This window comes from Cygnus olor, chromosome 2 (assembly GCF_009769625.2).
Source record: "Cygnus olor isolate bCygOlo1 chromosome 2, bCygOlo1.pri.v2, whole genome shotgun sequence".
In the NCBI taxonomy this organism is placed as follows: Eukaryota; Metazoa; Chordata; class Aves; order Anseriformes; family Anatidae; genus Cygnus; species Cygnus olor.
Genome location: NC_049170.1, coordinates 145,603,635 through 145,630,389, shown reverse-complemented (window position 1 = coordinate 145,630,389; position 26,755 = coordinate 145,603,635). Strand labels below are relative to the sequence as shown.

The 26,755-nt window shown below is 43.2% G+C and overlaps 1 protein-coding gene and 1 long non-coding RNA gene across 2 annotated transcripts in view; one reads left to right on the top strand and one right to left on the bottom strand.

The window, feature by feature from the left end:
- Positions 1-743: 743 nt before the first annotated feature.
- On the bottom strand, positions 744-3,332 carry LOC121064814. The gene is made up of 3 exons (XR_005816704.1): positions 2,460-3,332; positions 1,375-1,459; positions 744-1,244 (listed from the first exon to the last, which is right to left on the bottom strand). It is a non-coding gene; the product is annotated as an uncharacterized LOC121064814 (long non-coding RNA).
- Positions 3,333-3,554: 222 nt separating this feature from the next.
- Positions 3,555-26,755, top strand: part of TRPS1 (transcriptional repressor GATA binding 1) — a 213,895-nt gene continuing 190,694 nt past the window's right edge. Inside the window, 1 exon segment of the mRNA XM_040546917.1 lies at positions 3,555-3,690. The gene's annotated coding sequence lies outside the window, so the exon portion shown is untranslated.

The window sequence follows — 26,755 nt, the reverse complement described above, 5'->3', positions numbered from 1 at the left end:
TCTACGCTGAGTAAACTACAAGAAAAGAGAAACTGCATTAAACAATAAAGGCATAAATGGCATGTTATGTCATCTTGATAAACAATGACTGTTATACTGTTTTCCTTCAAGAAGCAACTGTGACGGGCCTCTGTATTCTCCCTCAATGGAGAATGTGCCTGAGTGTAAAAAAAAAATGGAGGATTATTTAGAAGTTACTTTGTTCATGCCTCACTGTGAAAGCAGCACTTTCTCTGTATCTTCTTGCTTTGCTGCTGCTTTGCCTTCGCTTCCTCGGTTCTTATCTATACCAGAAAGCCGGACTTGTTATTTCAGCAACCACCTATTATCATGCAGAATATAAGTTTCAAGTAAAGCGAAATAAAACTTGCTTTAAGTGGTTTTGCAAATGTTTGACAGCAGAAGATAATAAATGAAAATAAATCTTCAGTATTTCTCCTAATGCAATTTGCGGCATGTCAACGTCAAAGGATTCTAACAACAAATCAACAAATATTTGAATGAAAACAATATACATAACTTATTTTTCTATATTAGAAACAACTGTCAAACAATTACTGTATGACTTCATGAATTAGTTGGTTGTTTTGAAATATTCCTGCTAGGATAAAAAATAAAAAAATAAAAAAAAAGGCTGTACAGGCCTTTGAGCCTGAACATATTGTGTCAATCACAAGCATATGCGATGTATCTAAGCCATGAGGTAAAAATTTTCTTTATAAATTATTTCATAAATAAATAATTTGCCTGAAAAAGTTTATGAAAATATTTTTGCTTTTATTAAGTTCTCTGCAGTTCTGTTGTGGTGAATATAAACAGATTGATATTGACATCTTCTTGATCTGCTTTAACTTGAAATGCAGAATGTATCATGCAAGCATTTTTTTCTTTTTTTACAAAGATACTGTAACATAGTTTTCTTGAGAGCATTTCATTAAAGTCGTCGACTTGAAATTATGAAGACACATTTTGTCTTTCTAATCTCTGCTTAGGAACAGCTTCTGCGGTTTCATTTTAAAAGCATGTGCACAAAAAGCTTATGTCTTTTACAAATACGTATCTCATATTGTTCTACAGGTGAAAAAAGGTGTGTTTATTATCAAGGTTTCCACATGTTGAAACCTGCACTTTCATGGTTACCGATCTTCTCCGTGTTTTATTTGTCATAATGTGACTAAAATCTGGGAGAACTGCAGGCACACATGCGAGCTGGCGAGGATTTAAGGTGTGGGGGGCATCATTTCCTGTTTTAAAAGAAAAAGACGTTAATAAGTCTCACTAGAGCAGAGAAGCAAAGGGGAATAACCCTTGTTTAAATATTTTCCACTCGAGCCCTGCTTGTAAGATGCTTAGCCAAGTCATCAGACAAAATACCTGCTGATTTTAACCCTTCACAGGCAAGGTGTCTCCGAACGAACAGCCACTCTGGTCTGGCTTGGCAGCAACAACAGAACCTGAGCTGCAGAGAAGAACAGGTCTGAATCGCTGTGGATGGGACAAAAGTATTCACTAGTCCGAATTCTGCATTCACTGAGGTTCCTGAAAGCGGTTCGTCTCTGACTGCAGTTCTGCTATGGCACTTCCAGCCTGAGAAAAAGTAGAAGGTTATGAAGTCAGGAAACGTTCTCCCTATGCATGTGAGTGAGGTGCTACGGCATATGGCCCTGCTGCTAAAGCAAACTTTAAATTCTGGTGCTACTTTTCTCCACTTTCCGTCATAAACTTCTCCACTGCTCCGCACTGGCCGTGTGCTGCTGGGCACAAAGGGAGGGCGTCCCACGCAGACCCCATCGGTGCTCCCTCCTGGGCTCTGGGATCCCACCGTGTGCTGCAGCCTGCAACTCTCTGCTACCTTCCATTTGCAACATGACAGGCTCACCTCTTGCATGTGAATTATTGCTTTGCTATTCATAAAGCGCTTTATCAGACAATCCTACAAAAGAACTTAAGGGGGAAATGTGTTGCTGGGTGATTTACATGAGCAATTACTTTACAAATCTGCCAGTAGATTATCCTAAACATATATGAAGAATGTTTAAGCTTGGAGAGGGGACTGAAAACGCCATACGCTTTACGGGAGGGTTTCATTTGCGTCAGCGTGTATCTCTGAAGGTTTTATGCTTTATAGCTATGTATTCGGGAAGGAAAATGTGAGGAAAATGTTATGTCATTTCAAGCATTTTGGGGGAAATAGCTTCATCTCTAACTAACATCGTAATGATTTAACTCTTTTCCAGCTTCTCATTTGAATAATGTGGTACTAGTTGCGAGCGACCAGAACACTTGTGTTTTAATGTGAAATCAGTTCAAAATGACTTGCACAGGAGGAAAAAACTCGCCATATAAAGTCACCTAAGTGCAGAAAAAATTGTGTCCAAATGCCCAACAAATGTTTACATAGTTTTTAACGCCTACTATATTTGGTTTTTTAAACCCTTTCAGGGGAACTTTTAACGTACTGCTTCTCCTCAGAGAGTTTTTTACTCTAACATACAGGCTCCTGGCAATTTGTGGCAGGGGAGAAAGCAGAGCGTTTCGAGTCGGAGAGGCTCAGAGCAGAGAGGGCAGTTGTAGGGTCTTCTCCAGGGCAGCTCGAGACCTAATTTGTGCTTGGTGTCAACGAGAAGGCACCCACGGGGCACGTTCAGCCGAGAATAGGGAATTGTCCGTCTGTCTGTCCGGTGCAGCAGGGGGAGACGGGCGAGCAGAGCCCCCCGGGCATCCCCCCCGTGCCCTGTCCCGCGGGTGGGCAGCGGCTCTGAGGTGGTGCTGGTGGTGTCGTTGTCATTTTTGTGAGGTGGTGGAGGTGCTGTGAGGCCGTGTTGGTGGCGGTGTTGTGACTTTTTAAAATCCGTACACCAGCGATCAATGCGATCGATAAAAAAAAAAAAAAAAAAAAAAAAGGCACCAAAACCTCGCGGGGGCCGCGCTGGGGATGCGGCTGTGGCCTGCGGGCTGCTCCTCAGACACCCAACTCGGCCAAAGCCTCGGCGGCCCGGCCCGCTCCCCGCTCATGGCCGCCCCCGGGGGGGGGCCGGCCCGGCCCGGCCCGGCCCGGCCCTGAGGGGGGGCCGCGTGTGAGGGAAGGGGGGGGCGGCGCGGCGGGGCCGCCTGCGCTGTCTCTTTAAGGGCGCTCCGTCTGGGGTGGCGCTTTCCTCCGCGAAGGCTCCTTTGATATTAATAGTGTCGGTGTCTTGAAACTGACGTAATGCGGGGAGACGGAGGTCCTGACAAGCGATAACAGCCCCTGATAACGCGGCGGCCGACCCGCGCTCGCAGGCCGACGCCTCGCCGCCGCCGCGCCGTGACCCGGCCCGCGACCCCCCCCCTCCACGTCCCCTAAACTCCCTCCCCTCTCCCCAAATCCCCCCTCTCGGTGCTCCCGCCCCCCCCCCCCCCCCCCCCGCCCGGTACCGCCGGCCCCGTCGCCCCCTCCCCGCGGCGCGGGGCCGAGGGGGGGAGGCAGCAGCGGCAGCAGCAGCGGCAGCAGCGGCAGCAGCAGCGGCAGCGCCGCGGCCCCCCGCCCGCCCGCCCTCCCCGTGTCCCGTCCCCCCCCGTCCCCCCCCGCCGCCGGCCACCGCCACATAATCCGCGGCCAACTCCGCCGGCAGCAGGAGACGGTTCATGGCTCGCGCCGCGGCTCCACCATCTTCCAGGCTGCCGGGGCTGCTGCTGGCGGTCGATCAACAGGTAAAAAAAAAAAAAAATTAAAAATTAAAAAGCCGGGGAGGGGGGGGGGGTTGGGGGGGGGTGCGCGGCGGGGCCGGGAGGGGGCGGCGCGGAGGATGAGGGGGGGGTGGGAATGAAGGAAGGGGGGGGGCGTGTGCTGGGGGGGCAGCGTGTGGCGGGGGGGGGCAGCGAGTGTGCCCCCCCCTTAAAAAAAAAACAAACACACAAAAAGCAAAATAAAAACAAAAGGGGGGTGGGTGTAACGTGCTTCTCGGATTGCAGTTTTTTCCCGGATTTATTCTTTTTTCGGTGCATCCCCCCCCCCTCCCCTAAAGCCCCCCCCCCAAGCGGGTCAAAGCCATGTGCGATGGCTGCGGAGCGGCGCCTTGAGACCCGCCGGGGTCAAGTTCAGCGGCGGCGGGCAGGGGGAGCAGCCCCCGGCCCGGAGGCGGGGAGGGGAGCGGCGGCTGCTCCTGCTGCTGCTGCTGCTGCTGCTGCTGCTGCTGCTGGCGCGGCTCGGCTCGGCTCGGCTCGGCGCTGCCCTTATCTCCGCCGCCGTGCCCCGGCACCGGGGGAGGAGGGGAAGGGAGCCGCGGGGGGTGGAAGCGGGAGGCGAGCGCCCGGGGTTTGTGCATCCGACTGAGCCGCAGCCTCCGTCCTGCGCTGCCCCGTCCCGTCCTGCCCCGCCGCTGGAAGTTTGCACGGGGACCATGACAAGCGGGGCGCGGAGGCACCAACATGAAGAGTAGTAAGTTTGGGAAAAAGTTTGTTGGTTTTTTTTTTTTTTTTTTTTTTTGGTCTTTTTTCCTTCCTTCACTCCCTCCCCCCCCCCCCCCTTTTTTTTTCTTCCTCCTCCTCGCTCGGGGTCCCCGCCGGTCTCCCCCCCCCCCCGGGGGAAAGGCGACGCGGCGGTGCTGGTGATTTTGGTTTTGTTTTGTTTTCGGGTGTTTTTTTTTTTTTTTTTTTTTTTTTTTTTTTTTTTTGAAACCAGAGCACGGAGAGACGTAAAACTTTTCCCTCTTAAAGGCGAAGCTCTGCTCGCAGCGCCGCGTCCCCGCGCTCGGCTCTCCCCTGCTGCCACAACTTCGCCGAGCCTCTTTTTTTTCTTTTTTTCCTCCTCTTTTTATCTTCCCCCCCCCTTTTTTATTTTTTCCTCCCCCTCTCCCCTATCTCCTCGGCCTGGGTGCTGCCTCCCTAACCCGCCCCCCCCCCTCCGGCTTCATTGCCCCGGCCGTTTGTCGGCACTGAAATGAATGGAGGCGAGGCCGGGGATGCAGGGGGGCTGCGGGGGGCCGGAGCCGTGCCGGGCCGTGCCGAGCCCCCAACCCCTGCCCCGGGCCGCCAACCCCTGCCGGGGGGGCCCTGACATGTCGGGGGGCTTTGTTTATCCGCCTCCCTGCCGCAAATCACGGCGCTCGGACAGCCCGGCACTCCTACACCGTGTCTAGTGGGGCCCGCTAGCCTTTTTTCTTTTTTTTTTTTTTTTTTTTTTAATCCTCCCCCCCCCCCTCCAATGCATTTATTTTTTAAAAAGGGTGATGCTGTCTATCCGCGAGTGGCAAACTTCTCAAGTGCAGCCAGTGGAAGGGGGGAGCTCCCTGGCTCCCATCGCTCCTGGCAGGGCTGGAGCCAGGGCCGGGCGTGGGGGCGAGCATCCCTGCCCCACGCTCCTGTCCCAGGTGCCCGGCGCGGTGCTGGAGGCAAACATCCACTGAACGTGCCGCAGGTTTTATTTGATCGGGCTCAGCAAAGTCTCTGAAGCAGCCAGCAAACTCTTTGCCATTCAGGCGGTCTTCTTCAGCGACGCAGCTGAATCCTATGGATGTTGGTGGCATCATGTTACTTTCCTGTTGGTTTTAGGAAAAGTTGAACGTTCAGAAAAGACTGCCAGAGTTAAAAATGCAAGGGGCAGCAAAGGAAAGTAGTGGTAAGAGCCAGTTCCTGACGTGGACAAAATGAGAATAAAAGTTACAGTAGTCTTCTGAACTGCACTTTGTGTTTTTCTCATGTTCACAATATGTGTGTTAGGTTAGACGGCTCTCTCAGATATTCCACCAGAGTGACATTTAGAAAAAAAAACCACCAACAACATCTCCAAAAGAGTGAGGAGTTGTTTTTTCTTTTCTTTCTTTCTTTTTTTTTTTCTAAGTACTCTGGGTCTATGAGTAAATACAGGGTTTGTTTGAGAACATCAACTATTTCCTGTAAATTGTGATGCTGACAAGACTGTCTGGAAATGATATCAACACTTTGAAAGATTTTTTTTTTCCTTTTTTTAACCACTGAATGAAAGTTTGTTAATAACGTGGTCAAACCAAAGAGGTGGAACACTTCTCTGTAGAGTAAAAAAAAAAAAGAAAAGAAAGAGACTTTTTCTTTTTTCCTCTTGAAAAATGCATACCTGCCTGAGGTTTGCCACATAGCACCAGTAGTGCATCAGTGCCTACCTACAAGTGAATCCTCAGACTGTTTGTGACAACAGAAGGCTCCTTCACCTTTTTAAGACCAAGAGAAATTAGATACGAGAAGAGCAGTCAGCTCATAATCCGCCCTGCTCTGTCTGGTTATCACTTTTTTTGTTGTTGCTGCATATAATAACTTTTCTCTGTTTGAAACTTTGCATGTACGTAGTCACAACAAAGTAAGTAAAGGGCAAAGTTGCATCAGCTTTTAAGTTTACATGTTTTGCTTCTGATCCTCTAACAGTGTCTAAGTAATACTGGGCAGTCTTTTTGCGTGTGAGAGTATGGCTTTATTTTTTTCTTTATTTCATAGTAATGTTAATAAAGGAAAAAAAAATGTAAATGATAACTTCAGAGATCTGAGACTTCTTTGGGCATCAAACACGATGCAGCCAGGTTATCCTCTTATATCCTCCTTTAATGCTTTTGTAGCATAATTTATACCGTAGCTTTGTGAGTTGCCTTCTGTCTTTATCGGCGATCGAGTAAATTCAGTGTTATTTTATGAGTCCTTAGCAGGATTGTTGCTCTATCATGCGTCGTGTATCGCTCGTAGTAAACTTTTATAGTATGCACTATTATCGTGCGTGCTCTGGCTGCGTGTGAAGAATATTATTATTCACATATTGTGATTGTACATTAATAACAGCACAGTGCTAATTCCTCTGTGTGGACTGGGGTGTCTGTAAGATGCAATGGTTGCTTGTTAAATCTCTGTATTTCAAGCATATTATATTTTAATGCTAGGTGACACATAGGGTTTTATATTTTCAAAGCATTGTGCAAACAATGACTAATTACTTTCTGTTCATGTGAATTACCTCTTTTAGCACTTTATCAGGCACTTGCTTTGAAACAAAACTATTTTACATTACAGTGCGAAAGAGTTAAAAAATTAGCAAAGACGTGTAGGAAAAAACCAAAATTTTAATTACAAACAGGCAACTTTGGGTATGTATTTAAATTTTTCTTTTTATGTGGAACTTTCCTGCTAAGTTTGGGGGGGGGGCGTGGATGTATGAATATTTATGTCTCTTATAAACTCTTGACAATATTTTAATGTAATAATCTTAATAGAAACCTTCTCAGATCTTAACTGCAGCCACACTGGCAGTATCGCTTTAATAAAGGTTTGTGGGTAACACCAAATATAACATTGTGAGAAAGTTTATGGTTAAATATTTTTGAACATGACAGGCTGGGAATCTGACAACCCTTTTTGTTAGGTGAAAGTAAAGTGGAAATAAATTACATTTTTAATACAGTTTCAGTTAAAACAAACTGCCACCTGGTAGTAAAAGTATTGGCCTTGAACAGAAATATATTCTGATTAAGATATTCTAACTGGTGTGTAAAATGAAGCCATTCATTCAGTAAACTGACAACTTTCCAGTTGGTGTTTGCCCTCGCTTAATTTAGTTTCCTCCACACAACTAGTGAGGTAGTCTGGGTCTGTTTTTGGCAGATCTGGGCAACTGTAAACTCAGGCGTTTTGGTCCCCAATACTACATCTCGGGAGGTAAAATGCAATTGGTTAAAAATAATAGCAGGCAGGGATAAGAAAAAAAAGACAAACACTTTCTTCTTTTTCATTTCTGAAACTTTCTGAAGTTCTTACCTAGTGAGAAAACAATGCTATTTTCAAATCCTGGTGATTAATACTAAAACCAGCGTAGTCTGCACTCATCTATTGTATAAATACCATTGCCTGTTGACCTTTGGATACATTAATTACAGCATATCTGGTCTAGGTTCTACTATTTTTGTCTGTCCAGAAGATAAATAAAAGTGCCCTTTCCAGTCCTCCTGGAGAAGGAGAAGAACTTTTTTTTCTGGGTACTGTCATGAATTATGGAGTTCGTTTTCATACGCTCTGCCAATGAAGCTCTCTTTTTCCTTTCAAAAGATAAGTCTGCACCCAAAGAGAGAATATTTTCGTACTCGAAGACAATTTTGAGTTCAGTTTTTATTGCGTGTAAAAACTTTCTAGGCTTTGCTTTTTTTGGAGTGTGTTTGCTAATTAAAAGAAAAAAAACACACTTAATGAGTTATATCAGATGATGTGAAGGATTAAAGCACAATTACACCATTAAAGAGCAAATGTTTACAAGGGCAAGACATGTAACTACACTTTTCAGATGATGCTTATTATTCTCTCCTTGATGTAGGCTTGCACCTAATCAATAAAGGGCCTAGCAGAGCCGCACTGCTGAGCCACTTGTATACGTGCCCAGAACTTAAGAAATGCCACTTGGGGGAAAGGAGGAGGCGGGGGGGGGAAGTGGTGGCATCCGATTCCGACTTTTTGTCATGCAGACCAAGGCTCAAATTAAATACGGAGCGATGGGAGAATAAATACGATGGTCTCAATTTAGTCCCTAGTGGACATTTTGTCCCAGCCCAGAAGTGTTGCACAACTGAGCACCATTCCACTGGATGCGTAGTCCGGAGTCGCAGGAGTCTCTGATTTGGCGTCACGGGGTTTAGAAGACTGTGATTTAGGTGAACTGGCATAGCTGTGTGTAAGAAACTTTGTTTAATAGCCGTCTATGTTTTATTCATGTTCTGTGCTATCGATTTCTGATTTTCTAGTACCTTTAAAGTGGTTCTTTAAAATTTAATAATAACACCACCGGTGGAAAATCCGTCTAAGAGTGAATAGAAAATGCTAATCTTGCTTTCGGTGATTTTTATTATGAGCGTGTCACGTTAACTAAGGAATTTTACTCCTGCTGTGGATTTCTGTGCATGGGTTTAGAAAATCTATAGAGGGAACAGTCTTCTCTAACTTGCAGAGCTGCCACGGCTGACGCTGCTGTGGGACGCTCCTGTAGAGCCCACTTGGCTCCATCCTGTAAAGTTTGGTGGGACTTCTCCGTGCTCGTGCGGGACGACTGCGAGCACAGTGGTTACAACGGGATTATTCCTGCCTTGAGAATAGAATTATTTGGAATCACACAGTTTAGTCCCAATAGTCATTTTTTTTCTTTCTCTAGCTGCAGTTCACTCGTATAATTTCTCGTAAGTCCGCTTTCTTTCCAGGCTCAGATTGACTTTTATTTTTTTTTTCCCCTTAAATTTATTTTAAAATGTTTAATTTTTAAAATGTTACTAGCCCTTTAAAAACCTGTAATAAATGCTTTACAAGTGGCTAGACACCTTCCCTGGTGGTTTAATTTATACAAGCAGGAAACTTTCTCTCCTTCTTTCTCTCTCTCTTTCTTGTTTTCTTTAAACCAACTGACGTAATGCCAAACTTTGCTTTAAAAGAACAGACAGAAGTAATTGGTAGCTTTTAACTTTTAATAATGTTCTGGACTGGTTTTAGTGGCCAAACTGCCATTTTTTAAAAATTCAAGTAAAAACGGGCTTGTGGCCTGAGGAAGAAAGGCCCTGTTGATGCAGTTATTTTTATTCTTGTTTTTCAATCTGTTATTAAAAATCTTTCCTGCTGAGCTCTGCTGGATTTCTCCAATTGCTCTTTGTGATGGCTGGTGCATTTCAGGTTACGGTAACTTAAACTGTTTTCTGATTTATTTATTTATTTATTTTCTTTTTTTTTTCTTCTTTCCCATGGGCATTTTGGGATGCTTTATCCCTTTTCTGTTTTGGCTTGATTTCTCCCCCCAGCCCTTTCTCCTCTCACCCAGCACCCAAAGTCTTCTTTTGGAGAAACAATTTGTTTTGATTTGGAGAGGAATAATACCTTAAGCATGCCTTTACTGACAGTTTAGTGAATGTTATTTTACCAGTATGAGAAGGTTTTACACCTGTTGTTGATGCTGATTGGGAAGATACTCACTGTCTGTTGCAGGAGATGGGAGATTCTATCTGAAAGAGCAGCCGCTTTCTGTGCTCTCCACCTCATATTTTAAAACTAAACCAGGTTTTAAAATATGTTTAGTAATAGACTCCAGTGATCTGTATCTATAAGGTGATATTAGAAACAAGAAAACCCAACAAAAGGATTTTTTTTAATTGACTAGAATTATGAAAATCCAGTGTGCTCTCGTTTCTTTCTTTTCTTTCATTTTTTTTTAATTTTATTTTTTATTTTTAGAGGTTTCTGACTTATTGCCTTAATTTCTTTCCTACCTCTGCTCGGATTTCGAACGCAGGCAAACTTTCTACGGTAAAAGACAGCGTTGGGCAATAGACTTTCTTGACGAAGTTGACGTCAGGACGACTTCATAAGTTGGCAAGTAGGGAAATCTTTCAAAGACCAAGTTGGCTTGTGCCAGTTTTTCCTTCCTTTAGGGGAGACACTCCACCCAGTAGGAGGTTACCCCACCCAATGTGGAGAGCTATAATTCAGTGGCAACACTTTAAATGTCAATCCTCCCTAGGGTTTAAACCCCAGACTTGTCTTGCCTCAATCTTTCTATTTAATCTAACATTCAATCTGTTGAAGTAACATCTCATCTTCATAAGCACTTTTTGGGCCTGATCCTGCAGTTCTCATTCTTGAAAAATACGCATTGACGTCAGGGGGACTTTTTGATTCGGTAAAGCTGCAGGATTGGCCTCTGCAGGGCTGTGTGTGGCTCTGTGTGTCTGGAAGGAAGATTGTGTCTGCTTGATGAATATTGTATAATCTGTGTTGTTACAGATGAAATTGTAAAATGCTTCCTTTGTAGTCTTAAAAATCCGAGGAAGTCCTGGAGCTGTAATGCTCTAAAACAGATCTTCAATAAGCGAAGTGTACTTATTTTTATTTAGTGTTTTGTCAAATCAACGTATAAGTTTTAAAAGTTCCAACTGTGAAGAACGTCAGGCATTTCTGACATTTATATTTCCCTGTATCACACTGTAGACATTTCTGAGTGCTCTTTTGGCAATGCTTTTCATGCTCTGATGGAAAATGAACATTGCAGCTTGCATGCAGTTCAGTGCCTGCAATAGCCATTGGGGTACTTAGATAAGACTGAGAACTCCCAAGGAAAAAATAAGTTTTGGGGTGTTCTCAAAGTCAATATGAAATTTTATACGAACATTTTACTTCATTGTGGCGTCAGTTCTCAAGCATCCTTTTCAGATTCCACGTTACGTTTAGTCAGATTGACAGTGCAGAGGGGAGTATATAATTCGGTACTGTAAAAATGTTACAGAAAAAGCGCCGATGTGTTCATCTCTCTGCATTTTGAAAATATGCCAGTGTTTTGAGTTTACTAATGTATCTGAAGAAACGTCTGTAAAAGATGATGTTAAAAATCATCAATGTGCTTATGTTTCTCAGCAAGATTTACTTAAACAATATGCTTCAGTTTTGCCTCAAACCATTTCAAGCCACCTCTGGTCCAAGAATGTACCAGTTCTTGGTTCCTGGAAGATTAAGCATGACAGTTTCTATTATATAATGAACAGCAGTATTGTTTGAACAAAGGTAACATATTTTGATTTGTGTACTTTTTTTTGGCAGCTGGCACTAGTGTAGGTCTAAAATGAGTGGTGATCTAACAGTGTAAATATCTGAATGTTCTTGAAACACACAGAATGGATGTAATGTGTTTAAATCATTGAATCTATCTATCTATATTATATAGAATGTGTATGTATGTGTATATACAAAACCGTAAATGGTGTGTTCTGCTATCTGTAGCCTTCAAATGTGTATCCTTTGGGTATTCCTGACCTACTTTGCAAAGTCTGCAAGTCTGAAATACATACTAAAACTTAAAAAATTAAACATACAGCTTGGCAGTTCACAAAAAAAAAAACAGAGAATTGTGTGTGTGGGGTTTCTAGTAGTTAATTAAAAAAAGATAACATACTCAGACAGATATCTTGCAGATTGCTTTTGAATGTGCCAGTGACTTTATTGGGACCATTAATAAACAAAACAAAAACCCAACAACACAAAAAAAAACAAATTCCCAACTGATATTTTAAAAAAAAAAAAAAAAGGACTGAAGTAGGTACTGAAGTTGAATATCACCTAAAATTCCTATGTGCAGCTGTGGTTTAATTGAAGCTAAATTAGTTAGAACAAAGCAATTTTCTTTGGGGTAGAAGGTTTTCAGTGTTTTCAAAGTGCGATTCTTTTTAACTTTCTCATACGCTGATCTTCAAGCACAGGCTGTGAGTATGTGAAACCTCATCCAAAACTTGCTATGCAGATGAAACGCTGCTTTAAGAATTCAGTTAATAAAATAATTTTCCTCCCATTTCAGCTTCCTAAACTGAAGATAGTTAGCTTTTCTACGGAGAGTTCTCATTATTGGATATATTAAGTATACTCATCGTGCATTCCCTAGCTGCAGCTACAGAGAATAAACCATAAATACGGTAACGCTGCTCATTGCCGAGCTTTCTCCTCCTGCACATACGGATGCGGACGCACAGTTAATAAAGTAAACTTTGCCCCAAATACCTGAGGCAAAAGCTTGTGAAAATAGATGGGCCTTGCCATGTGCCTTGCAGGTGAGCGGTATCTGCAAGGCACGTGGGAGAAGGGAGCCCGTGCCCTGGCACCCAGCTCTGGATGCTCAGAGCTGGGGGCTGTCCCTAAAGCTGCCACCTCCCGTTTCAGCTGTCACACCGCTGGGGAGAAACAGTAGGGCAGGTCCCCATCTACTGCAGGCAGGTTCTCTGGCCTGCTGCAGTCACCTGAAATTTATGCCATCTGATTAGTCTCCTTCCTGCTTTTTCATGGCTGGAGTTTTCTTTAGAACTAAACTGCTTTTTGCATGTTGTATGCATCACGGAAAAAAAAATAATAATGGATTAAATTAATCCTGTAATAGTTGTTTGAGCATACTCTAGCAATGTAAATAATTTTGTGGCATTAAGCTCATATTTCCAGTCTTATGGGGGGGGAAAGATCAGAAGTTATCAACAACATATATCTGAGTCATTCAGCTACAATAAATCTTCTAACAAACACCCACCCTTTGCACACCCAGAGATACTCTCCAAGACTGTTGAAATTCTACACACACCTGTATCTTACGTGTAAGTCCGTAAGTATGAATAGTAGATGTATCTTCAGCTGCAATCACATAGCGTTGTTTCCTCTGCTAAGCTACGGCGGTCAAAATAGTCCACGCACCAAAAGTTAGCTTCCCATTTGTTTGCTGCTGGCTGCAGAGCCCTCAAGGTTGTCTTCTTCCCTGGAAGACATCCCGAGGAATCGTTAATTGAAAAGAAATGCAGGGTATGGCTCTGTCGCAGCTCAGGATACAAAGCATTATGCGCTTCATCTATATCAGGTCAGAAGCAATCATGCCTAATCCGCTTTTATCTAGGTATCATTCTGTCATGTGTAAGGTATGCTGTGCCTTGTTGCCTCTGCTGCTCTGCCTCTCCATGTCTCCCTCACACATACCGGTCTCCCTTTGGCTGCTGCATGCACATACATACACTCAAATAATACGTGTAAATTGAAGTCCATCTGTGTTGCATATTTTTTTTTTTTTTACAAAAACACCAGTGTTTGTATTGTTCTTTCTCTGAGCCCTTAATGAGTTTAAAGAATTTAATGTGACTTAATGAGGGTTCTTATTCTATTTCTGACACAGAGACTAATGAGGGAAAAGTAGAACAAATTGAAAACCAACTTTTACTTGTGGTTAGTTTCATGATGTCATCAAATGCAGGATATTACGAATCCTGGAAAAGTTTACAAATCTAGGCAAGGGTCCATTTTGCATCACTACCCTTAAGTTGTTTATGACACGAAGTTTGCTAGTAAGAAAACAAAGGTTAGCATTTTTTTTTCATGTTTGGGCTGGTTTGATTCTTAGGTGAATGATTTTTATAAAAGTGAATCTCACCTGATTTGCGTGCTAACCTGGGGGAAATTTAGATACTTTTAAATAAAGACTGATGCAAACCCTCTGATTGTGGATCTGATGTACCCCAGTACTTGGACATGACTCTAACTTCTGCTAACTAGAAGCAAACTTCTGCTAACTTCATCTACAGTAAGCTAGCCAGTTTGTTGATCCTCGTCAGAAAACTAATTACATTTCAGTTTAACAGCTGTGATTCTTGGGGATCAGTGCTGTACTTTGGTTCAGTTTATTACTTCAAAGCAGTCCCTCTGAACTTAGAATATTTCATAATGCTCCATAACACGTTTTGGCCACTCCGCTCACAATGGTCAGTACAGGCCTTTGGCATGATCACATTTTGGTCTGCCACCTTTAAAGGAATTCTTCCAATTGGAAATCAGTTCACTGCCAAATCTGGAATTAAAAATACAAAGTAGGCTTACACAGGGCACCTGCTTCTGGGCCTTTTTGCTAATCACTGGGTTCACAACCCCGCTTTTTCTTCTTTTCTCTCACCAGCAATTCTCTGAATGGCTCAAATAAATAGCAGCGAAGTTCCAGTATTGCACGTACGTTCATGTAGGCAGACTGCAGTGCCCTCACGGAGGTGTATGTGATGCTGTGGACATCAGGGTATTTTTAACAGGCCAAGGGAAGCAGTGATTTTCACTGTCTACAAAATCTGGTTATGATGTGACCAAACTGGGAAAAGTTGCAGCACAGTACATATACTTTTCTATACTAGCTTTTTTTTTTTTTTCCTTTTAATAAGCTATTGTTGGCATTTTTAACAACATGAGATAAGCAGGTAGTGGTGTGATTTCTTAGATTGTTATTAACTCTTTGTTCTTCTGCTCCTGCTAGACATCTCTGAACTGTGATGGATTTTATTGCTCCCTCTTTTCTTTTTTGCAATTAGTTGTTGGTTTTGTGTTGTTGACTGCAACATGAGATAGTTCAAATAAATTAATAAGAATTTGAATTGGAAATAGGGGCATTTTTAACCAACTTTCTTGAGATTATCATGCAAACAGAAAAGGAGAATAAGTTGTTCGGTTGGTTTTTCTGTATGTATATATGTGTGTTTGTGGTTTGTTTTTTTCTTAATGAAGGTTTTCATAATTTGGTAGTTCAGCAAACATGAGCATGTTCTGAAAATATTTCTCACAGATGGCAGGCCTGAGTCGGTAGCTTTTAGGTAGACAGTTTTGTTACAACATACGGAGTCTAGAGCTGAATACAGTTTTCTGGAGTTTTAAAAGCATTGGAAAGCAAGATTTATTGGACGTTAAATATCCCAGTGGTGCAAATTTATTTGGTGTTCATGGCAGTCCCAGATTAACTTTCCTTAGAGATTTGCTGTGGTACTGCATTATCTAAGGAACATTTAAAATGGGTTTGCTTGCCTTTTTTTTCTTCAGGCATTTCTCAATTTTCATTTGTGCGTAGGAAAATCCGTACTAACAAAGATGGTCCATTACTGCTGCTGAACTTTATGGTGCAAAGTGTTTTACCTGGATGGGTCAAAAGTAAGAATCTGAAAAGCTGGCATTTTAAAAGATTTTTGTTTGAGCAGTGCAGTGCGACAGTGGCTAGTTGTCAATGGGAAGGAGTGTAAAAAATAATCACAGGAGAAAGAAGAAGGCAGCTGTGGAATTTATTTTACTGGGTTAAAGGAGACTCATGGCTAAGCAAGCTTTACCTTCTTGAGTTTTTGGAATTTATTACCCAAAAGACACATCTGAATAGAAAGAGAACTAGGATATTGTAAAATCCGTCATGACACAAAGTGCTATTACTGCATATGAATACAATTTATTTATTTTTTCTTCCCAGCAAACTGTGACTTCCTTTGTCTTGTCAGAAGGAATTTCGGATGAAACCTTACCAGAGTAAGGCTGCCATAAACCCCAGGCTCACCAGCTGTAGCTGCGTGCAGCGCAACCCCGGCCGTGGCAGTTTGCACCATGCTACTGTGCTGCTTTCCTTCAGGAATGGGGCTGAAACCGTTGCAGAAAAGTGCCTCGACGCTTTCTTAGAAAATGCACTAGATGAAAGAGGGAAGGGCAAGGAGAACAGCTAGAGCACTCTGATATATGAGCTGAGATTATGGATGTTGTAATGCCATTTGTTGTAGGATACTATAGAAAAATCGCATTGGGACCAAAGTTCCCGTGGATTACCATGAGATATTTATTACCATTTTCCTGTGTTTTCCCTGGTTAGGATCTAATCCTTCAGTGTCTAGAGCAGCTTGGAGTTAAGAATTTGTCCATTCAGAGAGGAAAACCTTGCCAGCTAAAGGATTTCACCATTTCACTACCTGTATTTATTTATTTCAAACCCCTCACCTCAAATTTCCCAGAGAGAGAGGGTTGAGACTGGAAGGGATTGATGGGGGACGGGGAAGCCGAAGGAATACCCGGGGCACGTATCTGCCCAGTAAATAGCATTTACTGATTGTTGTTTACTGCCAAGACGATTACAGCAGTTGTGTGCTGGTGCAGCAGCCCGCACGCAGCCAGTGCACAGGAATGAAGTGAGGTCGAGTGCAATTCTGAGGTGACTAAAATGTTTGCTTGTGACATACTTGCAGCAAAAGCCATTTTTGGTTGCCTGGTACCCTACCTAAACGCTGTAATTTTACAAGTGACGCATTTGATTATGAGCAGCCATCAAAAGGCTGCTTATAGGCATCTTGTTTGAAAGAAGAATGCGCCTGAGTTAAATAGTCATAGGTCAGATAAATATGTTGATCTGTCCTTTTAATTCAACGTCTGCAGCTTCATGCCCTATTTCAACTTGTTCGATATTTATTCAATTTTGCAGTTTATTTGGAAGTGCGCTTTCTGCAGAAGTGATGCAGCCCATGCTTGTGCATTCCTTGCTTGGGCAGAGCTTCCATTCGCGTCCTTGGGAGTTGGTCTGTGCCAGAGCTGCTGCTTTCTTTTTCCTTGATAGGGAAAGTACATGCTTAGTATTGGGGTCCCCTCCTCCTCAAAGCCGACTTGCTGTGATGAGCAGTTTGCTTCCTGGGGAAAAGACGATATTCAGTTCGTTCTGTCAAGTTTTAGTGAACAGTATGAGTGGGTCTTAATTAGAGCTGACAGTGAGGAAAGGGAAGGGATTTGAGGCACATCTCACCTCTGTGTTAGGCGGAATAAGGTATAAAAAGCCTCTGCAGAGCTCGCTTAGTGATTCGTTGCTTATCATTTTTCATGATGGAATACGCATGTAGAAAAAACACAGAAGTTAATGTTTACTTTTTGGATGCTTTATCGTCAAGCAAAGAGAACTGACAGTTTCATGGTTAAGTGCCTGAAGTTGTTTTTGGCTTTGCAGTTGTTGAATTAATCACTGCGAAGCTAACTAATTGTGTACTTTTTAAAGATTTTTTTTTCCTTTTAATGAAAGGGAGATATTTTGTTCTTTCTGTCTTTGGAGCCTGGTTATCACATTAACTGCTAGCAACGAGCACTTCAGCTTTTACTTTCTTGAGCTATCTTAGGAGTCATTCTTCTAGTAGATGGTGAATTTCCTTACAGATTTAGTTATTTATGGGTTTCAGAACCATGCTATGGAATGGGCAGATGCATTTTAAAGCATTTTTTTATTTGTGTAGAAAACACTGGATCCTTAATTATGTGGTTACAGTTGTTACTATTGCTGTTACTTGGGTTTGTGCAACAGAAACCGGGTGTTGTACTGAGATGTTACTTAGGCAGAATTTAGAGTTTCAAGGGATTTTTTTTTCTCTTTTTTTTTTTTCATAATGTTAGAGATGGGCAAAAAATGACAAAGATCTCATCTTTTTAGCATGCTTTGCATCAGGGTTGATAGAACTGCAGGCTACTTACTCCCTGGTTTTAAAGAAAGATGAAAAAGTCCTTGGAAAGATTAACTTTATTTCTGGCAGCATTTTCACAGAATTTTGTTATGGCAAAGACAGAATCAAAGGATGAATGGACAAAGTTGGGATTTTTGCCATTTGGTTGTGCTTTTTTTTTTTTTTCTGAAGCTGTGTAAGCTTTTTTTTTTTTAATAAAAATTTATGTAGAATGCGGTGTTTCCCACAAGAGTACCTTCACAGATTTAGCATAAAGAAAATGCATTTTAATTCAAAGACACTGGTACATTTTTTAAGGCTTTGAAAGCAGTAATCCAACAGGTATATAAGGCTGTAATGATAAACATGATGATTATTTGTATCTAGCATTGTTAGAATACATGATTTACTTTAGTGCATGTTCAGATTAATTTTATTTATTTAAGATATCCAACCTATTCCGCATTTTAAATACAAGTCTCTTGGCTTCTCAATTTGCTTTTTTTTTTTCATGTCAGCTGGCTCATTTCAACGCGTAAACAAAGGTTTCACTTCAAGAACTTTTTATAACTTAAAAAATGTCTAATTGCATTTGGAGAGGCTGTGTACGTAAGGAAGTCTGCGTGTTGGATGGGAGAGGCTCTAGGGAGACTTGGGGGTCCCCAGTGTCGAAGGCAGCACTAAAGACATAGGCAACCGTGTACGCTGCCTATTAATGTCATCTGCTTTCGGCACTGTATAAATAGCATTGCAAATACACACCTGCAAAGTGCCTGCAGTGACGTGGACATTGCACAGAGCCCCTCTGTGCACTCACTCCTCAGTACGGATCTTCGCCTGTATCGCATCTTCCTAACCCAGGCAGCATACTGCAGCTGTTGTTTCCCTCTAGTAGGCGTCCATACAGCAAACACTGCAAAACCAGAATTTGGGGATGGCCTTGGTGCAGATCGCATTGGTGTACTGTTAGCCGGTCTTTTAAAACAAGCCTGGTCCTTCTCCCCACGCACGGCTAGCCACATGAGGTGAGCTGGCTGTTATTGAAAATCCAGGCTGATCCTCTGAGCGGGGAGGACGACAAGATAGGACTTAAATCAACATGAGGTTTCTTGGCTTTCCCAAAGGGCGACAGAGTGAAAGGCTCGTCAGAATAACCCATTGTTTCTGTCAAAAGTCTTAAAACCTGGCAACACCACGAACAGGTCCTTTAATCCTGCCGCAGTAACAGGGCCCTTGACCTGTTCGTGCTTCCCAAACTCACTCTTTATTTCAGCAGGCATCCACGCTGAGGCTGTAAATTCTCCCCTTGTGTTTGCATATACACACACACAGGGTAGCCCAAAATCTAAATATGCGCTGCTGAGTGCCCGCGCTCACCGAGGCTCTTTTTCTGCGCTGCCACTTGGAGCCCGTTCAAGCGTGTGGTGGAAACCCACGGCCGCGTTCGGGGCCCGGGCCCTCCAAGCGGCGGGGGAGGCCTCTGGCTGCGGGACGGGCACCCGAGCCTTGGCACCTCCACAGCGGTGGCTGGGAGCAGCGCCCGGCCTTCTGTGGTGGTGCGAGGGGCCTGGAGCTGGATGCCCAGGCGGTTCTTGGATCCCCAGAAGGGGACGGGGACGGATTCAGAGCCCCTCTCAAGCCCCTCACCCCAGTGGGGTGGGTGAACCTCGCGTTTTGGGCCACCCGTGCTGGCTCTGCGGGGTCCCCAGGGAGGGAGTGGAGCCACCATCTAGCACCAGGAGGACAGGAGAGACAGGGATCTCCTTTTTAAAAGAAGTTTTTTTCTTTTTTTTTTTTTTTTCTCACCCCTATTCTTTATTCATAAACCTAACGCAGTTCCACAATTCCCAGACATGTAAAGCTGCAGGGCTTTTTTTGTTTTGTTTAAATCTTTCTGAACCAGCCAAATTTTTGGGGTTGGCACAAGGTGCAGCCAGTACCCATGGCCTTCCAGGGCTTGCTTGGTCTAGAAGTCTGCAGATGTTTTCTGCTGGATCTGACTCTTAATGAACAAAAAAAGATTTTGGCATGCTTATTTATTTATTTATTTTCAAGGGGAAAATGTGGTTTAAAATGTTGATAATTATGTTTTACGTGAGCTACTCAGACTTTATGCGACTCTATGGGAAAATGAATGCTCATCAATTTAAAAAAAATCTTCTTTATTCATAAAGCATTCATATTTAAAGTGATCTTTTTTTCTCTCTTAATGAAAACAGGGTTTGGGGAGCATTACAAATAATTATTTTTTTTAATTACATATAGTTCTGCATCAGAGTTCTTGAAGACGGCCCACTGTGATCCTCTGGTGAAAACACCAGGGCTTTTCAAAAGCTTTTTAATTACCCATTTTTACTGCTCCTCTCTTTGCAATATACACCCAGTAACTGAAAAGAAGAAAAAAGAAATTCCAGGAGGGATCCACCTACAGGTGTGCATAGGTCAAGCACATACTTCTCTTTCAGAATGATTATTTTGCTTTTCCAGAGATCAGGCAGTACTGCCCACCATCGAAACCCAGCTCGCTCGCTCTTGCAGAGGAAATACTTATCACAAAGCTGCAGTGCATTTTAATCAAGGTTCCCAGAGTATTTTACAAACATTAATTGCCTCTTACGGACAGGATGAAGCATTGCACCCATTGTGCTGATGGGTGAGCCAAGGCACGCGGAATCTCAATAACTTCTGCAGTGTCACCATGAGCCAGTGACGAGGCTGTGAACAGAGCGTGGGTGTCCTCACTCCTGTGCTGCTGAGACACCTCCCTTTCACCTACCAGTTTTACTCTCTTTGCTTAAATCCGGATTTTTCAGACCCTGACTTTTTTTCTTGCGTATTATACGGCAAGTGCTATGCTTGCTCCTGTGTTGCTCTGAAGTTTAGGGAAAGCAGCGTGTGAAAATGCTCTTGGTTTATGTGTTCCTGTGTCTGGAGGCCCTTCATTTAATTCTGAACCTTACGTTTTGCTACCGACCTTTGTGGCTCTGCTGGGCCAATGGATTGCCCCCCAAAATAGTGCCTGTTGTGTTCATTACTGATGTTTTACCGCTCTGTGAGTGACAGAAAGAATTCCACTTTTCAGCACAACAGTTCACCCACTAAATGATTCCCCAGCATGATACATGCTCTGTCTTGTATTTAATTATCTTGTAATTATCAAAGCAGTAATGAAGTTGTGCATAAGAACTGTATAGATCAATAAAAACAGCTCAAAATTATGAAGGAGCACTGACAGACTAGGAGCCCAACTGCTCTTTCAATGCTTGTTCCATTTTTTTCTGAAAAGCTTTTGACTTTTTTTTTTTTTTTCAAAACAACATCAGGAAAAAAGGATTTAAAGCTTTTGTTGTTTACCCTGAACTGATGATGATCTTGCATACGTTCTCAGTGATTTGCAGAAGGCTGTGTAAGTGCTAACGAAAGTTTGTATTGGAGTGGCTGCTAAGAATATGATCATTGTTACCAATTTATTAACACCATGAAAGATTTCCTGTCCTAAAAAGACTGCCAGCCAGCGTCATAATCCGGAGTGGGCAGAGCCATGTGGTAGGTTTGACTGAGCCCCTTTGACAATTATATCATTTATTTAGCTGTCTATCTTTAGAAGTCGGGAGGCTAAGCTTTGGTTTCAGAGGCATGCCGAAACTCTCGCGCTGCATGCACGGCAAGGGCAGTGGAATACCAGAGTGCTCGCTTGGGCTTTAACTACTAAATAATGTGGTTGCACATGACACAACAAGAACAGAGGTATAATCCTGCCCTGTGAAGCAGGTCACATGTTCCAGGTTCTCTCTGTAATGTATGCAAAGTAGCTGCTTAAATCATTACGAGTGTGTAAATCATCTTCTTCATAAACAATACCATCAAGGTACAGTCAGGCAACATGTCTCTTGTGGGTTGACTGGAGCTTGAATTTCCTTCAGACGTTGAGGAGGTACGTCAGTGCATGAGAAGCAGATTCATCTGTTGCTGCAGTGTGGTCTCTCCAATGTTTTGGATTTCTAAGATGAATATGCTAAGGCTGTCTTCTTCACATTGAATCCTGAAGTGCAGTGAAAGGAGGAGGATGTGAATGGGGCAAATGCAGCCTATATGATCCGATGCTACCATGAAAAAGTTGCTCCTTTTTCTGCTGGCTTTGTAAGTCATGCAACAGATACCCATTTATTTCTCTGCATAACTTTAGTAAGTATTCAGAGCTCCTGTTATGATGTATGTATGTGTGTTTGGGGAGGAAAAGATTTTCTGAGCAGTGTATTAGGTTCATATCTTACGTTTTAGCCACCATTCTCCTGCTTGTGGCACTTTTTTTTTTTTTTTCCTTTCTGTCTTTAACATGCTGGTCTACTTTCTATAACTCCTAAATAATGCCCCACACCTCTTTAACGCAGTCCTCAGTGCTGACTCGTTCAGTGGTGAGCGAAACTGAAAGCGAGACCTGATCTTGTTAAAAACCCTGCTGTGCTTCTGGATAAAGTATAAATGTAGTAGTAGTTGTTATTACTGGAGTTTGTGTCTTTTTGGGGGAAGCGGGGAAGGGTAGCTGGACTGTATGCTTGCCTCCCCACCCCCAAATGTTGCATTTTGGATTACTTTAAATAGTTGTTTGGGATGCTTTTATTGTGGTGAATCATGTTTTTAATGTCTGCTTTAAACATGCGTGAGTTCATACCGAGACAATAGAAGCCCTCTGTCATTTGCTGTCACGTAGTGTTTACGCAGCGTGCGCGGTGCCCCTTGTTTTACAAACGCAGGTAGACCTCCGCAGAGCTCCTGCCCCACAGACGTGCGAGGACAGTCAGTTTTGGTTCAGGAGTGACTGCGGGGATGGATGGTGGTGGCCCCGTGCATGCCACATGCCCTCCTTTTGCCGGGAGCTGCTGGCTCCGGGTCCAGCTCCCCAGGAGCAGCTGCAGAAGTGCCTCGGTGCCACAGGGAGCCGGGCGGGCTGCACCCAAGGGTGCTCCCCACCAGCGCCTGTCCCGCATCCTCCAGCCGAGCCGGGAAGAGCCACGCAACCACCCCGCATCAGCTCCCAGCACATGTGGCAACAAAGCGAAAAGAGCGAGGGGGCATCCCCAGCGCGCTGGCAATTTGCTAAGCGCCCGAGGGCGCGCAGCTCATTTGCATGGCAAAACGCGCAGCTCGCTCCTTGCCCTTCTCTTGGCTGCGGGGCCGGGGCTGGAGGGGGCGGCAGGGCCCGGGCAGGGCCCGTCCTGCCGGGATCCCAGGGCTCCGGGGCCGCCCTGAGCAGCAGCTCCCGGCCCGGCCCCGCATTCGCCGCGGGCACCCGGCGGGCCCGCAGCGCCCGGCCGCTGCCCGCACGGCCCGGCCCGGCCCCGACCCCCTTCAGGGCTCCCCGTCGGGGCTGGGGTTTTGGCTGAGGGCCTGCCCCGGCACCGGGCACGGCTGGCAGGAGAGGGGAGAGCGGCTTCGGTCGGCCCCGAGCCTTCCTCCTCCAGGCGGTGGCCGCGCTCCTCCTCGCTGCTCGGGGGAGTCGGTGCCCTGCCCGGGCTTGGTAGAAGCTTTGGTGTGGGGAAAACTGAGAGGGAAAAAAAAAAAAAAAAGAAAACACTCTCTGCTCGTGCCTTTTCAATAGAGATAACTGTTATCTCTTATAAAAGTCTACATAAGTGTAGGTAATTGCCGGCACTTGGCTCTGGTACAGCGGAAAAGCTGCGATCAGCAAACTCGTGCTGCGCTCGTGAGGGGAAGTTATCGGGCGGTACGGGGCCGTGTCGGCCTTCGTGCCCCTGCTCCCGGCCTTATTTACAAGCCTCCAGAAAGCCCCTTGCAGCCCTTAAAGACTTCCAAGCCCCGGGAGGGGGCTGCCAGGCTGCAGAAAGAGGGAAAATTTTCTGGGTTCGCCCTTCAAACCTTCCCCCCTTCCTCCCCCCCCCGCCCCCCCCGCTGAGCCCGGCACCTCACAGGTCTCTCTGCACGGGGCGCGGCCCAGGGGGCGAAGAAACTCGGTTATTTCTATTTATTTATTTTCCCCCCTTCCCTGTCTCAGCTTGCTCTCGGGCCCATGGGGCCGATGTACCCATGAGGTACCCAGCGCCTTATCGCAGGAAGCTGTGCGGAAAGCGGCGGCTGCCCCCTCCCCTGGCACTCCGGGTTGAAAACCACTTTTTCTGACCTCACCTCACGGGTACTTTATTGTAATAAAGAGGCTGTGAGGCTGGTCAGTTTGCTTGGGAAAAAAAAATCCACACCGAGAGGGAGATTTCGGGATAAAATCCAATATTTCATTATGCGGGATCATCTGTGAGGAGCAGTGCCTCATGAAAAAAATCCCGTCTCAGACTGGTAGTCATCACTTGTTCTGTTAAAAACTCACAGAAAGGAGGTCCTGATATATTTGAATTATAAGATACTTTGTTGTATCTCGGTATATAGAATGGGTATTCCAAGAAGCCCAGAGACGAGCCTTCCCTTTGGAAAATTAATCCTTTAATTTATTTGTTTCCAAATTGTGGTCTGCAGACACATATAATCACGGTATGATACTGATCTGCAATATCATATCATCCAGTTAGGGATTTTAATTAAAAAGTTTGATGTGAAGGCTGCATAGTGATTCCCTGTTACGTTTGAAGTTGACAGTGGTCCGTGATCCAAAAATTTCGGAAGGTTCGTTCAAGAGAGTTATGGTCCTAGATCATTTCATTTTGCTTTCATTTCATCCTGTAATTTTTTTTCTTGCCTTTCAAACATGATTAAAACCAATGAGAAAGGAAATATTTGAAGTGATTTGCAAAGTTACTTGATTTTTATAAAATTACATGGTGTGATGTGCTGTATGTGCCAAACTGCAGACAGACTTTCAGCTCATAAATTAAGTACACTTTTTTGTTCTTGTTTAAGCCCATTGAGACTTCTGCCAGTTAGGTTTTTCTCTTCTGTGATCATCATGCATAATAGTCTGATGTTGCAGATACTTGCAGGAGCATAGTGAAACTGGTAGCATCATGTATGTGGTTTGATTTTTAATGTATAGCATATTAAAGCATATTTTCTATCCCAAAAGATGTTATATGAGACTACTGCAGTATATATTAAAACAGACACTGGACTCCTAAATAGTCTAATGTGAATAACAAAGGTATATAATAATTAATGCTTAAAGAAAAAAAAAAAAAACAACCAACCAGAAATTCCTTTTTAATATAGATAAACCTGTATTTAAAAATACTTTAAAATATTTACCTTTTAAAAATAAGACTTTCAGATTTTGATCTGTGCCAAGGTGTAAGTCTACACAGCTTGATGTACTGTTTGATTGTGTTTATTTACCTATTTGCAGCCAAAGTTTTAAGTAAAGTCACACCACAATCCTGGTGGAAATGGCTAGCTAACACCTGCAACCAGCTTGTGGAAGTGATTAAACTGTTTTTTTGCCAGAGGCTTCCTCTGCTGGTGCAGGGACACTGTTTTCTCCAGTTTACATTCGGCTCAGTGACGCTCATTTTCAAACTAAGATTACGAGGAACTGGAAAAAAGGAAAAGAAAAAAGAAAAAAAAAGAATAAGAAAAAGAAAAAGAGAAAAAGAAAAAGAAAAAAGAAAAGAAAAACTTATTTGCCTTTCCCACTCTGTGGATGAAAATAAAGTGTGAGATGATGAAGTCTTCTAAAGTATGTGATAAACCAAAACAATTGGATGAACAATTGTACAGTGAACAAATCACACATGTAATTCTTCATTTAAATTAGTTTTAAATGCAAAACAGGTTTGTAAACTTTTTTTTTTTTTTACTTGCATACCTCGGGCATCATTGAACTGATGAGCAATACTTTAAAGAGGATTTTAATGATTTTTAATTTAAATCCAGCTTTCATAAACCCTAAAAAATACTTATTATCTAGTAAATATAAAACACGGAATGAAATTTATAATACATACCAACATAAAAACATTTGTAAACACAAACTGCATAATAAGGAACATATATGTTCAACGTGTACAAGTTACCATCCGAAGGAAGACTCCTTCCTTTGGTTAAACAACTACATTTAGTTACAGCTGATACCTCGTAATTATTAATGACTGGGTCGTCACTTTTCAGAAACACAGTGAAAACATAAATAATCTCTTTTAACCTCATTGTTTAGCATATGTTGAAGTTTTTGGCGTGCCAATTTAAATCATGACTAAAACTGATGATTTGTAAATTGCTATGATTAAAGTCTATGTCTGTGTAAATAACCATCAGTGCAAAAATGCAATGAATTCAAAATACATCGCGTACCTATTCCTCTTTGCTTTTTGATGGATTTGGCACAAAATCATATTATTTCATTAAATCATCAATGTGCTGCATTTATTGGAGGTTGTGCGGCAGAAAAGCTAAGCGCTATTTCCAGATTACATAAATGTTTTTGTATTTTCCAAATATTCCCTAGTTGGGGTATTGTATTAAGTTGATAGTATCTTCTTCCTTCCTTATTTTGAAACCCCGAGCAGGTTTTTGATCCTGGTCTTCAAATTCTGGGACCTGCAGAAAGTCAGCCAAAATGATTTCTGTAATGAGTGAAAATGCCGGGGGGAATGAGTCCAGCCTGGAGTTCTTAATATCTTGAGCAAAGACTATGGAAATAAGGATGTATGTTTTGAGATGAACACATTCATTAATTAGAGAGCATTAAGAAAATAACACCAAATCTAGGAGACCTCTTTTAATTAATCATGGCTCTGCCTGAATAAAATCCACCTCTCACTTCCCCAGTGCCTGTTGTAGTAGAGGCTATGAGATGCTATCGGGGGGAATTACTAAAACTTTATGCTCGGTCTGAACAGGCCCTGGGGTAAAACAGTGCCAAATGAAGACCCCGGACTACTGAGAACAAGTGTTCAGCTGAGAACTATTAAAAGAAAAAAAGAAGAGTTGTCACAGCTGTGTCCTTTTAAGGTCAGCACCAAGAAGAAGCTTGTCAAGTTGACAGAGGGAGATGACTTACTGATGTAACCCAGGGCAAAAGAGATAAGCAATAAAAATAGTATTATGTCTCTATTTGATAGAGTGAC